This window comes from Balaenoptera physalus (genome assembly GCF_965194825.1).
Source record: "Balaenoptera physalus genome assembly, chromosome: 3".
Lineage (NCBI taxonomy): Eukaryota > Metazoa > Chordata > Mammalia > Artiodactyla > Balaenopteridae > Balaenoptera > Balaenoptera physalus.
In genome coordinates this window covers 62,507,535-62,522,709 of record NC_138890.1, presented here as the reverse complement: position 1 = coordinate 62,522,709, position 15,175 = coordinate 62,507,535, and the positions used below count along the sequence as shown (strand labels likewise).

Here is a 15,175-nt window from a genome sequence, read left to right as displayed (position 1 = left end):
TCTTCCCCAAGGAATCCACTGCCTGTGAAACACTGGTAAGAGGCCAGCCAGATCTGGAGGACTCAAGTATACTTCTTCCCACCCAGGTTTAACACTAACATCAAAAAGACTCCGCCGGTACACACAGTGCTCCCTAAAGACCCTGCGCAAACTCCAATTACTGCAATTATTAAGAAAACTATAACTACATTTTTACTTGTTTGTCACCCCCATACACTATGAACTTTAAAAAGGACTTGTTTACTGTTATTTCCTAGACACCCGGTTGCATGTATAGCACACAGTAGGCCCTAAACTTTTACTAAATAAATGAATAAAGGAATGAAATTTTAAATAGGATCAATCCACACTCAGAGACAGAATGAATATTTGACTACTTTGAAGACTGAAAGGGTACCACAAGCCCTATCAATCCAAGAATTTTTCCTCTACCAGCCTTTCCAGTTCTTATCATGGCTATTATCAATACAATAGTCAACATTTTTTGAGTTACATGCGCCAGGCACTGTTCTAAGCACTTTTTAAAATACGTATTATTTCATTTAATCCTCTCTACAACCCTATGAAGTATGACTACTGTTATGTCCCATATTACTAAAAAAGGAAACTGAGGCCCAGAGAAGTTAAGTAACTTTCCCAAGGTCATACAGAAAGGGAGCAGTGGATTCAGGATTTGAATACAAGCAGCTGAACCCAAGAACCCATGCTCCTAACTTCTATAGTATCTTGGTCACCACTAGTCCCTGCTTTAGACTGAAGCACTAGAAGTGGGAGGGAAGACAGGGAGGATAAACACATTTCAACTGTGATCCACTGGTAGTGGTTACTTAGCACACTATACTGGATTGAAAAGTCTGAGGTCATGACTGGGTTCCACGTGACAGTGATGAGATAAATATAATGAGTACGTCATGGTTAATAGATGGAAGAGAAGCTACATATTTGCCCTCCCTGGTATAGCATATTAAACCATTGCCAACTATTCAGACATTAGCCCAGGTTCACGTCTCAGAGAAATAGAGTCATAAAGCCTGAGAAGGCTAGAACCACAAATGCCCTTAGAGATCACCCTATGTATGAAGCTCAGAGAGGTGGCCCAAAGCCACAGAAGCCTTAGTCTTGAATCTAGTTCTGACTCCAGGTACAGTACCATAATGCCTCATGATTGGTTGACACTTAGAATGGGAAAAAAACAGTAGCTAGGTTATCTCCAATGGGGAAAGGTGATCAGGAAAGGTTCAGCATATGGAATAAGGTACCAGTGAGGGGGCTTCTGGGAAGGGTGAGACCTCTGAGCCCCAAGAGGCAAAACCTGGGGGTGGGACCTCACCCTGCAGTGAACAGCACACCCTACACACGAACTTTATCAGAACAAACCAGCTCAACTGGGAACAGAACTGGCTCTGCCCCAACAGGTTACAAGAACATGTACAAATTGACCCCATCAATTTTCTCGTCTTTCTTAGCTGCCTTGGGACATATACCGTGGGGACCAAATGAGATTGCAGATGCCACTTGAGAATAGGCTTGTTTAAATATGGATAAAATATATTGTAAAAATGTATTCCCAACAGTATAGACTCACCTTGGACATTTCCACTTCTATTAAAGATTTGGGGGAGAAAATAGAGTTATCACTGCTATTTAAAAGTACAAGTAATTTTTTTTGGTAACCAGTATTTTAATAAGAAAAGTGTTGACACAGATGGGTCAGAAATGCTGAGCAAATTTTCAGTGCCAGGTGATGGGCAAGCAAATGTCAAAGTGGGATATCTTACACAAACCCAGAAGAGCTGATAATTCTTGAACAAATGGGAAAGAGACAAGAAGGAATGAGGAATAAAGATGGAGAATCCAGTCAAGCAAATAAATGAGAGCAGTTCTGATAGGTTGGAAGTGTATCTCAAGGCCAGAGAAACTCTAACCTGGGAGACTGACCAAGAAAAACTTGCCACAAAGTCAAGGTAGTCTTTCCCAGGTGGTGGGAAAGCCTGTCTACACACTGGAGACATCTCAGTCTCCACTATGCAGGGAAAAGGGAAGAGGCAGCTCTACAAGCACTGCATGGCTCACAAGCACTTCTAATTCCAATTACCAGAGATCCTGTGAGATCCTTTTTTCTGAAGTATCATACACTACTCCAAAGGACAGTCTTGAGGAGAGAAAAGTAGGGCTATACACACTGTGATTTGTAGGAAATAGAGTAGAGCTGTTAGGAAGGAGCTCAGGCCCTGGAATCAAACTGACCAGGGTTCATGTCCCCTGAGTATCATAGAATTGACATGTGTTGTAAACAATATAATGAATAGCACTAATAGTAAACGTTCAGTAAATATTTATTTCTTTTTTTCCTTTTTTCCACAAAATACTTCAATCAAGATTAGAGTAAGTTTTGGACATGGTAAATTTGAGCTGCCTTTTGGACATCTAAGTGGGGCTGTCAAGTAGGCAAGTGGATACTAGGGTCTGGAGTTCAGAGGTGGGAAATGGTTAAGAAGTTGGGGGAAAGGGGAAGAGCCAACAAAAGAGATGAGAAAACAGCCAGTGGGATAGGAGGAAAACCAAAAGAGTGTGGTGTCCAAGAAGCCAAGTAAAGAGAGGGCTACAAAAAGGAAGGAATGATCAATTGTACCAAATACTGCTGATAAGTAAGATAACATTAGGGTGGCTAGCCAGGGCAATTAGGCAAGGAAATGAAATAAAAGGCATCCAAGTTGGAAAGAAAGAAATAAAACTATCTCTATTCACAAATGACATGATCTTGTACATATAAAATCCCAAGGAATCCACTAAAAAACTACTAAAGTAAATAAATGAGTATAAGGAGGTTGCAGAATACAAGATCAATATACAAAAATCAACTGTGTTTCTGTACACTTGCAGTGAACAATCCAAAAATGATATTTTTAAAATTCCATTTACAATAGCATCAAAAAGAATAAAATACTTTAGGAATAAATTTAACAAAAAAATTCAAAACCTATACCCTAAAACTATAAAACACAATTGAAGAAAATTAAAGAAGACTTAAATAAGTGGAAAGATCTCCAGTGTTCATGAATTGGAAGATTAATACTGTTAAGATGGCAATTCTCCCCCAAAGTGTTCTACAGATCCAATACAATTTCTATCAAACTCCCAGCTGGCTTCTTTGCAGAAAGTGACAAGCTGAGCCTAAAATTCAAATGTAAATGCAAGGGACCTAGAATGGCCAAAACAATCTTGAAAAAGAACAGAGTTGAAGAACTCAGGTTTTCCAATTTCAAAACACTACAAAGCTAAAGACAGTGTAGTAATAGCACAAGGATAGATACATAGATCAACAGAATAGAATTGAGAGTTTAAAATAAACCCTCACATTCACAGTTAATTGATTTCTGAAAAGGATGCTAAGACCATTCAATTGGGAGAGAATAATCTTTTCAACAAATGCTGCTAGGATAACTGGATATCCACATGCAAAAGAATGAAGTTGGACCCCTACCTCACACCATACACAAAAATTAACTCAAAATGGATCAAAGACCTAAATGTAAGAGCTAAAACTATAAAACTCTTAGAAGAGACATTGGGGTAAATCTTCATGACTTTGGATTAGGCAGTGGTTTGTTAGATAGGACACCAAAAGCACAAACAAAAAAAAAAAAGATACATTAGACATCAAAGTTTACAACTTTTGTGCTTCAGGACATCAGGAAAATGAGAAGAAAACCTACATAATGAAAGAAAAACTTTGTAAATCATATGTCTGATAAGAGGCTTGTATCTAGAATACATAAAGAACTTGAAACTTTACAACTCAATAATAAGTAGACATATAACCCAATTTAAAATAGGCAAAGTATCTTAATAGACATTCTCCAAATAAGATACAGAAATGGCCAATGATCACATGAAAAGGTGCTCAACATCATTAGGCATCAGAGAAATGTAAATCAAAACCACAATGAGATAACTCCTCACACATACTAGGATGGTTATAATCAAAAACACAGAAAATAACAAGTGTTGATGAGGATATGGAGAAATTGGAACCTTCATACACTGCTGATAGAAATGTAAAGTGGTACAGCTGCTGTGGAAAACAGTCTGACAGTTCCTCAAAAGGTTAAACATAGAGTTGTTATTTGACCCAGGAATCCCACTCCCAAGAGAAATAAAACATACATCCACACAAACACTTGTACCTGAATGTTCACAGCAGCATTACTCATAATATCCAAATGGCCTCAAATCTGTATATCCATACAATGAAATATTATTCAGCAATAAAAAGGAATGAAATACTGAGACATGCTACAGCATGAATGAACCTTGAAAACATTATGCTAAGTAAAAAATGTTAGTCACAAAAGACACATTATATGATTCCAAAATAGGCAAATCATAAAGACAGAAAGTAGATTAGTGGTTGTCTAGTACTGGGGGGGTGAGTGAATAGGGATAACTGGGGGATTACTGCTAAAGTATACAGGGTGATGAAAATATTCTAAAACTGACTGATGGTTGCCCAATTCTGTGAATATAATAAAAGCCATTAAATTGTACACTGTAAATGGGTGAATTGTATGGTATATGAATTATATCTTGATGAAGCTGTTACCAAAAAAAGAAAAACAGCATATACATCTGCAAAAAATGAAAATTCTAAATCAAAAAGATATATGCACCCCAATGTTCATAGCAGCAATATTCACAATAGCCAAGACATGGAAGCAACCCAAGTGTCCAGATGATTGGCTTAAGAAGATGTGATACACACACACACACACACACACACATACACACAATGGAATATTACCCAGCAATAAAAAAGAATGAGAAATCTCCATTTGCAGCAACATGGATGGACCTAGAGAATACTACGCTTAGTGAAATAAGTCAGACAGAGAAAGACAAATACTATATCACTTACATATGAAATCTAAAAAATAATACAAATGAATGTATATACAAAACAGAAACAGACTCACAGACATAGAAAACAAATTTATGGTTACCAAAGGGGAGGGGGGAGGGGCAAATTAGGAGTATGGTATTAAAAGATATAAACTACTATACAGAAAAGAGATAAGCAACAAAGACTTACTGTACAGCACAGGAAATTATACTCAATATCCTGTAATAATCTATAATGGAATATAATCTGAAAAAAATGTATCAGTATGCTGTACACTTGAAACTAACACAATACTGTAAATCAACTATGCTTCAGTTTTAAAAAGTTATACTAAAAGCCAGAAGGAATAAAAATTTTAAAGGCTAAAAAAAGAAAAGAAAAGAAAAACAAAAAGCAGTGTGCTAAAATGGCTCGTTACTAGTAATAAAGCCATACTGGAAAACAATCTAAGAAAAAAAGATGAAGCAGAGAACTTTTTGCAGTGGAGAAATGAGAGATTCAAACTGTAAAGATAAGATAGAAGATTGTCGCTCCTTTTCAGGCCTGATGAGGGGGTGCTATTCCAACAAGGACCACGTGCCCACTTGCTGGTTGGCTGGTAAGTCAGGAGACAAAGAGCCATTAGGGCTCTACTGCCCAGAAGCAGCTGTTGGTCTGACCAGAGCAGAGCGAGGAAGTACAAAAGGAGGAAAGCTGGTTGGTTACCATGTCAGCAGCCCATTTTCTACAATGCAAGTATAAAGAATAGGAAACACGTGAATTGTGTGATTCATAAATTGCAAAGAACATGTGTGCTTGAACTAAAATAGCTTAAAATTGAGGGAGGGGAATGTGAAAATAATGCAAGAAATAACCCTAGGTCCCTGGAATATCAGGTAACATTTCATTAGCCTGAGTCCTGAATGGCAAGGTGCTTCACCCTGGCCTACATCAAAATAAAGTATGCCTCTCTCCAGCTCCCACTAAACTCACCCAAATCAATAAAGTGTCTATTCAGGCCCCCTTTCTCTCCCTGCCTCCCCCATTCCACTCTAGTTTTTTAAGTTAGTCATTTAAATACCTTAGAATTTGATATAGTCTTTGAACACCACTAGAATGCAAGCAAGATTGAGGGCAAGACTTTGTCTCACCTACTGCCATACTCCTGAAGCAAAAAATCACCATCAGGGGACCTCCCTGGTGGTCCAGTGGTAAAGAATCCGCCTTGCTATGCAGGGGACGTGGGGTTGATCCCTGGTCGGGGAACTAGGATCCCACATGCCACGGGGCAACTAGGCCTGCGTGTCACAACTACTGAGCTCGTGCGCCTCAACTAGAGCCCACGTGCCACAAACTACAGAGCCCAGGTGCCCTGGAGCCTGCGTGCCACAACTAGAGAAGAGAAAACCTGCACACCACAACTAGAGGGAAGCCCGCGCACCACAACCGCAACAAAAGATCCCGCGTGCCGCAACTAAGACCCGACGCAGCCAAAAATAAATTAAATAAATAAATAAAGACATCTTTTTTAAAAAATCACCATCATAATAACAGCTAACACAGAATGTTCACTATGTTGCAAGGACTCATAAAATATCTAAGGAATAGCTATTGTTATTATTATTATGCAACATGCTGTTTAAATTAGCAATTCTACTTCTAGGAATTAATTCTATAGAAATAATTGTAAATATGCACAAGTACTTAACAACAGTAATATATGTGCTGTCACTGTTCTAAGCACTTAACTTATTAATCCTCTTAACAAGCCAGCAAGACTGGAACTATTATTAGCCTCATTTTATGGTTGACAAAAGTGAGGTTGGGGATATTAATGAACTTGCCCAGGTTCACAGCTAGTCAGCACTGGAGCCAAGATTTGAAACCAGGCTGCCTGGCTCCAGAGTCTATGCTTGTGACCACTGTGTTATACTGCTCCACACATAACCACTGCAGGTATTACTTATTTGAGGGATTGGAAAACCTAGACATCCAACAACAGGGAACTGTTTTAAAAAGAACAAAAATAGAATATCATTCATCCACTTAAAATGAAGTTGTAGAACAGTAACATAAAAAATTTGTTCAACATAATGTTAAGAATAAAAATCTGGCTGAACACGTACACTACTATATATAAGACAGATAAACAAGGACCTACTGTATATAGCACAGGGCACTCTACCTAATATTCTGTGATAACCTATATGAGAAAAGAATCTAAAAAAGAATGAATATATGTATATGTATAACTGAATCACTTTGCTGTACACCTGAAACTAACACAACATTGTAAATCAACCGTACTCCAATAAAATTAAAATGTTTTTTAAAAAAATAAAAATAAAACAAAAATAAAAATCACCCATAGGAAAGAGAATCTGGTTGAGACATATATCTTAAAGAAAAAAAGGTCTCCTAAGGGTTAACAATGGTTAGCACTGTGACTTTTTGCTCACCTGTATTTTTTAAATGTTCTATAATACATTCTTTTTACAAAAAATTTACAAAATTTCAAATTTTTAAAGAAAAATTTAAAGGGTTTAAATTAAAAGAAAAACGAAAGGGAAATCCATGCCTAAACCTGAACTAAAATTTTCCCAACCAAAACATAAACAGATTGTGGTCCATTTGAAAAAATCAAAAAGAGGAAGAACAAGACTGTGATGCTTAATATTATATGTCAACTTAACCAGGCTAAGTGATGCCCAGATGATAGCTGATAAAATATTATTTGTGGGTGTGTCTGCAAAGGTTTCTCTAGAAGAGATTAGCCTTTGAACCGGTAGACTGAGAAAAGAAGATCTTTCACCAATGTAGGTGGGCATCATCCAATCCACAGAGGGCTTGAATAGAACAAAAAGGTGGAGGAAGGGTGAATTCTCTCTTTCTCTTCTTGAGCTGTACTGGCCATCTTCTCCTGCCCTCAGACACCGAAGCGCTTGGTTCTTGGGCCTTTGGACCGCAAGACATACTCCACTGGCTCTTGTTTCTCAGGCCTTCAAATTTGGACTGAATTATACCACTGGCTTTCCTGGTTCTCCAGCTTGTAGACAGCAGATTGCGGCAATTCTCGTCCTCCACAATCATGTGAGTTAACTCCTATAATAAATCTCCTCTTACATATCTGTGTCTATATATCTGGTTTTCCAGAGAAACAGAAGCAATACATATATATAAATAATATAATAATAATAGATATATAAATAGATATATTATTGGTTCTGTTTCTCTGAAAAACCCTGACTCATACAAAGATTATTCACTTAAATTTCAGCAAAGGACCAGTGTTTTCCAAAATAAGTTTCACAGAACACTCGGTCTACACAAAACAACAACAACCGAAGAGGATTCAAAACCATGTGGGAAACCCTCAGTTAGACAAGTTTATTGTATGACTTCTCAGAGATTTTAATATGCCTAAATATATTATGAATCTCGGGGGGTGGGTATAGCAGTTTTATATAGCATTTTTCAAACTCATTTTGTTACAGATCTCTTTTTTCCCCACAGAGCATCTTGAGGAAATGTTCCTCAGAACAGCCTTGGCAAACGCTGACTTATACAAAAGAGAAGCAGCAGGACTGTTGGAGGAGGTTAAATCCAAGTTGATGCTTTTGAGGAAAGATGCAAAAATGTGGTAACTTGCAAAAGAAGGAACAGACATTACGGGATTTTTTTTAGGTATTTAAGAAAAAGAAAAAATGCTAATAATATAAAGTGAGGGTTGGGGGAATTCTGTGTGCATATCTATTTCCTGAGCTCTACCTTTAAGCAGTTAGTACAGTTGGCTAAACCAGGCAGTCTTTTTCCCCCAGTTTTATTGAGCTATAATTGACATATAACATTGTGTAAGTTTAAAGCGTATAATGTGATGATTTGATATATATTGTGAAATAATTACCACAATAAGGTAATACATCTATCATCTCACATAGTTACCATTTATTTTTTGTGGTGAGAACATTTAAGATCTACTCTCTTAGCAACTTTCAAGTATGCAATACAGTACTGCTAACTATAGTCACCACATTGTACATTAGATCCCCAGAACTTATTCCTCTTAAAACTGGAGGTTTGTACCCTCTGACCAACATCTCCCATTTCCCACAACCCCCAGTCCCTGACAACCACTAACCTATTCTCTTTCTGTGAGTTTGGCTTTTTTAGATTTCACATATAAATGAGATCATACAGTCTTTGTCTTTCTCTGTCTGACTTACTTCACTGAATACAGTGCCCTCGAGGTTCATCCATGTTGTTGCAAATGACAGGATTTCCTCTTTTTTATGGCTGAATAATATTCCATTGTGTATATATACCACATCTTCTTTATCCATTCATCCACTGACCAACACTTAGGCTGTGTTCATGTCTTGGCTACTGTGAATAATGCTGCAATGAACATGGGAGTGCAAATATCTCTTCGAGATAGTGATTTCATTTCCTTCAGATATATGCCCAGAAGTGTTATTGCTACATTGTATAGCAGATCAATTTTTTTTTCATTTATTTAATTTTTGGCTGCATTGGGTCTTCGCTGCTGCGTGTGGGTTTTCTCTAGTTGCTTAGAGCGGGGGCTACTCTTTGTTGCGGTGTGCAGGCTTCTCACTGCAGTGGCTTCTCTTGTTGCGGAGCACGGGCTCTAGGCGCACGGGCTTCAGTAGTTGTGGCACACGGGCTTCAGTAGTTGTGGCTCACGGGCTCTAGAGTGCAGGCTCAGTAGTTGTGGTGCATGGGCTCAGTTGCTCCGCAGCATGTGGGATCTTCCCGGACCAGGGATCGAACCCATGTCCCTTGCAGTGGCAGGCAGATTCTTAACCACTGCACCACCAGGGAAGCCCACAGATCAATTTTTAATTTTTTGAGGAACCTCCATATTGTTTTCCATAGTGGCTGTACCAATTTACATTCCTACCAATAGCGCACAAGGGTTCCCTTTTCTCCACGGCCTCACAAGCACTTGTTATCTCTTGTGTGCTTTTATTTGTTTGTCTGTTTTTGTTTGTTTGTTTGATAATAGCCATTCTAACAGGTGTGAGGTGATACCTCATTGTGATTTTGATTTGAATTTCCCTGATGATTAGTGATGTTGATCCCCTTTCCACGCACCTGTTGGCCATTTGGGTATCTTCTTTGCAAAAATGTTTATTCAGGTCCTTTGCCCATTTTTAATCATTTTTTTCTACTGAGTTCTAAGCATTCCTTATGTGTTTTGGATATTAACCCTTCATAAGATTTATGGTTTGCCAGTATTTTCTCCCTTTCATAGGTTGCCTTTTCATTTTGTTGATGATTTCCTTTGCTGTGAAGGAGCTTTTCAGTTTGATGAAGTCCCACTTGTTTCTTTTTTTCCCCTGTTTTCTTCCAGGAGTTTTATGGTTTCAGGTCTTAACATTTAGGTCTTTAATCCATTTTGAGTTAATTTTTGTGAGTGGTGTAAGATAGGAGTCCAATGTCATTCTTTCACATGTGGATGTCCAGTTATCCTAACACCATTTGATGAAAGACTATCCTTTCCCCATTAAGTATTCTTGGTTCCTCTGTAAATAGTAGTTGACCATATACATGTGGGTTTATTTCTGGGATCTCAATTCTGTTCCACTGGTCTATATGTCTATACCATACTGTTCTGATTACCATAGTTTTGTCATATACAGTTGACCCCTGAACAACATGGGGGTTAGGGGAGCAAACTCCTTCTTCCCCATGCAGTCGAAAATCCACGTATAACTTTTCCATATCCACAATTCCACATCCAGGATTCAACCAACCACAGATAGTGTAGTACAAGAGCAGTTAATGACAAAAATCCAGGTAAGTGGACCCTTGTAGTTCAAACCCATGTTGTTCAAGGGCCAACTGTAGTTTGAAATCAGAGAGTGTGATGTCTCCAAACTTTGCTCTTCTTTTACAAGATTGCTTTGGCTATTTAGGGTCTTTTGTGGTTCCATACAAATTTTAGGATTGTTTTTTCTATTTCTGTGGAAAATGCCATTGGAATTTTGATAGGATTGAACTGAATCTATAGATGGCTTTGGAGAGTATGGACATTTTAACAATATTAATTCTCTCAATCCATGAGTACAGGATATCTTTCCATTTATCTGTGTCTCTTCTTCAATCTCTTTCATCAATGTCTTATGGTTTTCAGTGTACAGATCTTTCACCTTCTTGGTTAAATTTATTCCTAATATTTTATTGCTTTGACACTATTGTAAATGAGATTGTTTTATTTCCTTTTCAGATAGTTTGTTATTGTATAGAAATGAAACTGACTTTTGTATATTGATTTTGTATCCTGCAATTTATCAAATTTGTTTTTAAGTTCTAACAGTTTTTTGGTGGAGTTTTTTAGGGTTTTTTATATATAGGATCATGTTATCTGCAAACAGAGATGATTTTACTTCTTCTTTCTAATTTGGATGCCTTTTATTTCTTTTTCTTGCCTAACTGCTCTGGCTAGAACTTCCAGTACTATGTTCAAAAAGAAGGGTGAAAGTGGGCACCCTTTTCTTTTTCCTGACCTCAGAGAAAAAGCTTTCAAACTTTCACCATTATGATGTTAGCTGTGGGTTTGTCATACAGGGCTTTTAACATGTTGAGGTATGATCCTTCTATACCCAATTTGTTGTGAGTCTTTTATTATGAAAGGATGTTGAATTTTGTCAAACAGCTTTTCTGCATCTATTGAAAGGATCTTATGATTTTTATCCTTCATTCTATGAATGTGGTGTATCACATTTACTGATTTCATTATCTTGAACCACCCTTGCATCCCAGAGATAAATCTCACTTGATCATGGTATATGACCCTTTTATCAGATCATATTTTACCAGATCATACATATACTGTTTGCTAGAATTTTGTTGAGAATTTTTGCATCAATATTTATCAGGGATATTGGCCTACAGTTTTCTTTTCTTGTAGTGTCCTTAGCTGGCTTTGGTATCAGGGTAATGCTGGTAATGAGTTTGGGAGTATTCCCTCCTCCTCAAGTTTTGGGAAGAGTATGAGAAGGACTAGTGTTAATTATTCTTTGAAAGTTTGGTAGAATTCACCAGTGAAACCATCTGGTCATGCTTTTCTTTGTTGAGAGATTTTTGATTACCAATTCAATCTCCTTAACCATTACTGGTTTGTTCAGATTTTCTACTTCTTGATTCAGCCTTCATAGTTTATATGCTTCAAGGAATTTATCCATTTCTTCTAGGTTATCCAATTTGTTGGTATATAATTCTTCATAGTGGCCTCTTGTAATGATTTGTATTTCTGTGATAACAGTTGTAACGTCTCCTCTTTCATTTATAATTGTGAGTCCTCTCTCTTTTTATCTTGGTTAGCTTAGCTAAAGATTTGTCAATTTTGTTTATCTTTTCAAAGAAACAGCTCTTAGTTTCATTGATTTTTTTCCTATTGTCTTTCTAGTCTCTATTTCATTTTATCTAATCTTCATTATTTCTTTCCTTCTGCTAAATTTGAGCTTAGATTGAACTTCTTTTTCTAATTCCTCAAGGTGTAAAGTTAGGTTGTTTATTTGGAGACCTGAAGTCTTAAATCAGACAAAGGACACAAGCCATACTCAAGAGAACTAAATGAGGAACTTCAACAGTGTCTAGGGAACACAACACAAACTCTTTAGTGACAAAAGAGAATTAGGATTGAACGTTAGCACTGCCCACTGCCTAAAACAACTATGGATGGAGCTTCTAGGAATTCTGGCAGGAAGCCTAATAAAAATTGATCAGTAGGGCTTCCCTGGTGGCGCAGTGGTTAAGAATCCGCCTGCCAATGCAGGGGACATGGGTTCAAGCCCTGGTCCGGGAAGATCCCACATGTCACAGAGCAACAAAGCCCGTGCACCACAACTACTGAGCCTGCGCTCTAGAGCCCGTGCTCCGCAACAAGAGAAGCCACCGCAAGGAGAAGCCCGTGCACCACAATGAAGAGCAGCCCCCGCTTGCCGCAACTAGAGAAAGCCCATGCACAGCAATGAAGGCCCAACGCAGCCAAAAATAAAATAAATAAATTTTTAAAATTTTGATCAGTAGGGCCTAAGACAAATCTAATTTAACTTGGTTTTTAATGCCAAAGACTAGGCCTTGCAGAAAGGAGAAATGAGTAAATGAATATAGAATTTTTGTTTACAAGTAGTTTAAGCCCCTACCCAAAAAACACATCTTCAGCTATATGTGCTTTTGCTCATGCCATTTTCTCTGGCTGGAAGACTTCCCCCTAACCTTACCACTTTTCATTTCTCTAACTCTTACTTGTTCTTCAGAATTTAGCTCAAGCATCTTCCCCTTTAGGAAGTGTTCTCCAAAGTTGCGGTTTGACATGCTTGCTTTCAAGACACCCTTTAAGAAACTAACAATTATTGTATACCTACCACCTGGCAGGCACCTGATGCAGTTTTCCTTCATAACACCTATTTGTACTGTAGAAAGACCATTTTCATTGACTTATCATCATTTTTTACCTTGCACCCTCACCCACGCATCCCAGAGCCTAGCCAGTATGTCTGGGCATCTTTGGTGGCTAACTCAAAGCTCCTATGAAGTACGAGGCGCTAGAGATTAAAATGATTCAGAAGTTGCCCCTGCCCTCAGGGAACACGTGAACTACAAACAGGGTATAAACAGTTACAACTCACAATAGGATGAAATATGCGGTAAATAATGGCATGGGCACAACAGAAACATGAAAAGATGCTCAATATCACTAATTTTTAGAGAAATGCAAATCAAAACTATAATGAGGCATCACCTCACACCAGTCGGAATGGCCATCATCAAAAAATCTACAAATAATAAATGCTGGAGAGGGTGTGGAGAAAAGGAAACCCTCCTACACTGTTGGTGGGAATGTAACTTGGTACAGCCACTATGGAGAACAGTATGAAATTTCCTTAAAAAAATAGAAATAGAGCTACCATATGATCCAGCAATCCCACTCCTGGGCATATATCTGGAAAAGATGAAAACTCTAGTTCAAAAAGATACATGCACCCCAATGTTCACAGCAGCACTATTTACAATAGCTGAGATATGGAAGTAACCTAAATGTCCATTGACAGATGAAGGGGTAAAGAAGATATGGTATATATATACCATATATATATATATATATATATATATATATATATATATATATATATATGATATAGATATAGATAGATATATATACACCATCATTTTTTACATATATATATATATATAAATGGAATACTACTCAACCATAAAAAATAATGAAATAATGCCATTTGCAGCAACATGGATGGACCTAGAGATTATCATACTAAGTGAAGTAAGTCAGACAGAGAAAGCTAAATATCACATGATATCACTTATATGTGGAATCTAAACTAATGATCCACATGAACTTATTTACAAACGAGAAATAGACTCACAGACATAGAAAACAAACTTATGTTTACCAAAGAGCAAAGGGTGGGGGAGAGACAAATTAGGAGTTTGGGATTAACAGATACACACTACTATATATAAAACAGATAAACAAGATTTACTGTATAGCACATGGAACTATATTCAATATCTTGTAATAATCTATAATGGAAAAGAATCTGAAAAAGAATATATATATATAACTGAATCACTTTGCTGTACACCTGAAACTATCACAACATTGTAAATCAACTGTATTTCAATAAAAAAGATAACAAATAATGCCATGAGCGAAGGAAGCTTCTGAGCTCTCTGATAAAGAAGAGATTGTATGCACAGCCTTCGTACAGAAAAACACGTTCAGTGCCCTGAACCTGTGTCTCAACAAAGCTCAGCAAACATGCACATTGACCTTACAAATAGCCTGCGCACCCCTCACTGTTTAGCTCAGTGAGGATGAGTGCTTCTGCATTTCATTTCTTTCTTTATAGAGTTAAACTGCATTTTAGAAGCTAGGTATTCTTCCATTCATGTGGTTGTCTTGACAAAGACAAAAGTTCAGACCAAAGCATGAGAGAGGGAGGCCCAAAGAAAATGCCTGGCATCCACAATCTTTAATCTGCAATTGTGTGTAGGTGTTGCAATCATTCTATTACTGGCCTTCATGCAGCTGGTTCAGTTGGAAATCAAGTTTATGAACAGAACTGCTGTAACCATAATGGATTTTTGTCCCCAGTGATTAAGCACTGAAACAATAGGTGTTAAATAAATACAAAGGAGAGAGAGAGATTTGAGGAAGCCATTCTGTCTCTATCAGAGTTTGAAAGGGAAAGCCAACTGACGAGTGTGGGTGAGGAAGAGTCAGACTTCACTGGTTGGTGGTGTTCTGAC

General features: G+C 37.6%; 1 protein-coding gene across 5 annotated transcripts in view; it reads right to left on the bottom strand.

Annotated features, from left to right (window-relative positions):
• KLHL3 (kelch like family member 3) overlaps positions 1-15,175 on the bottom strand; it is a 123,433-nt gene that overhangs the window by 94,071 nt on the left and 14,187 nt on the right. The window contains exon 1 of one of the 5 annotated variants that reach the window (XM_082454607.1): positions 5,405-15,167. The exons of the other annotated variants lie outside the window; for them this stretch is intronic. The gene's annotated coding sequence lies outside the window, so the exon portion shown is untranslated. Of the gene's footprint in view, positions 1-5,404; positions 15,168-15,175 lie in introns of those variants that run through there. 5 annotated transcript variants of the gene reach the window in all.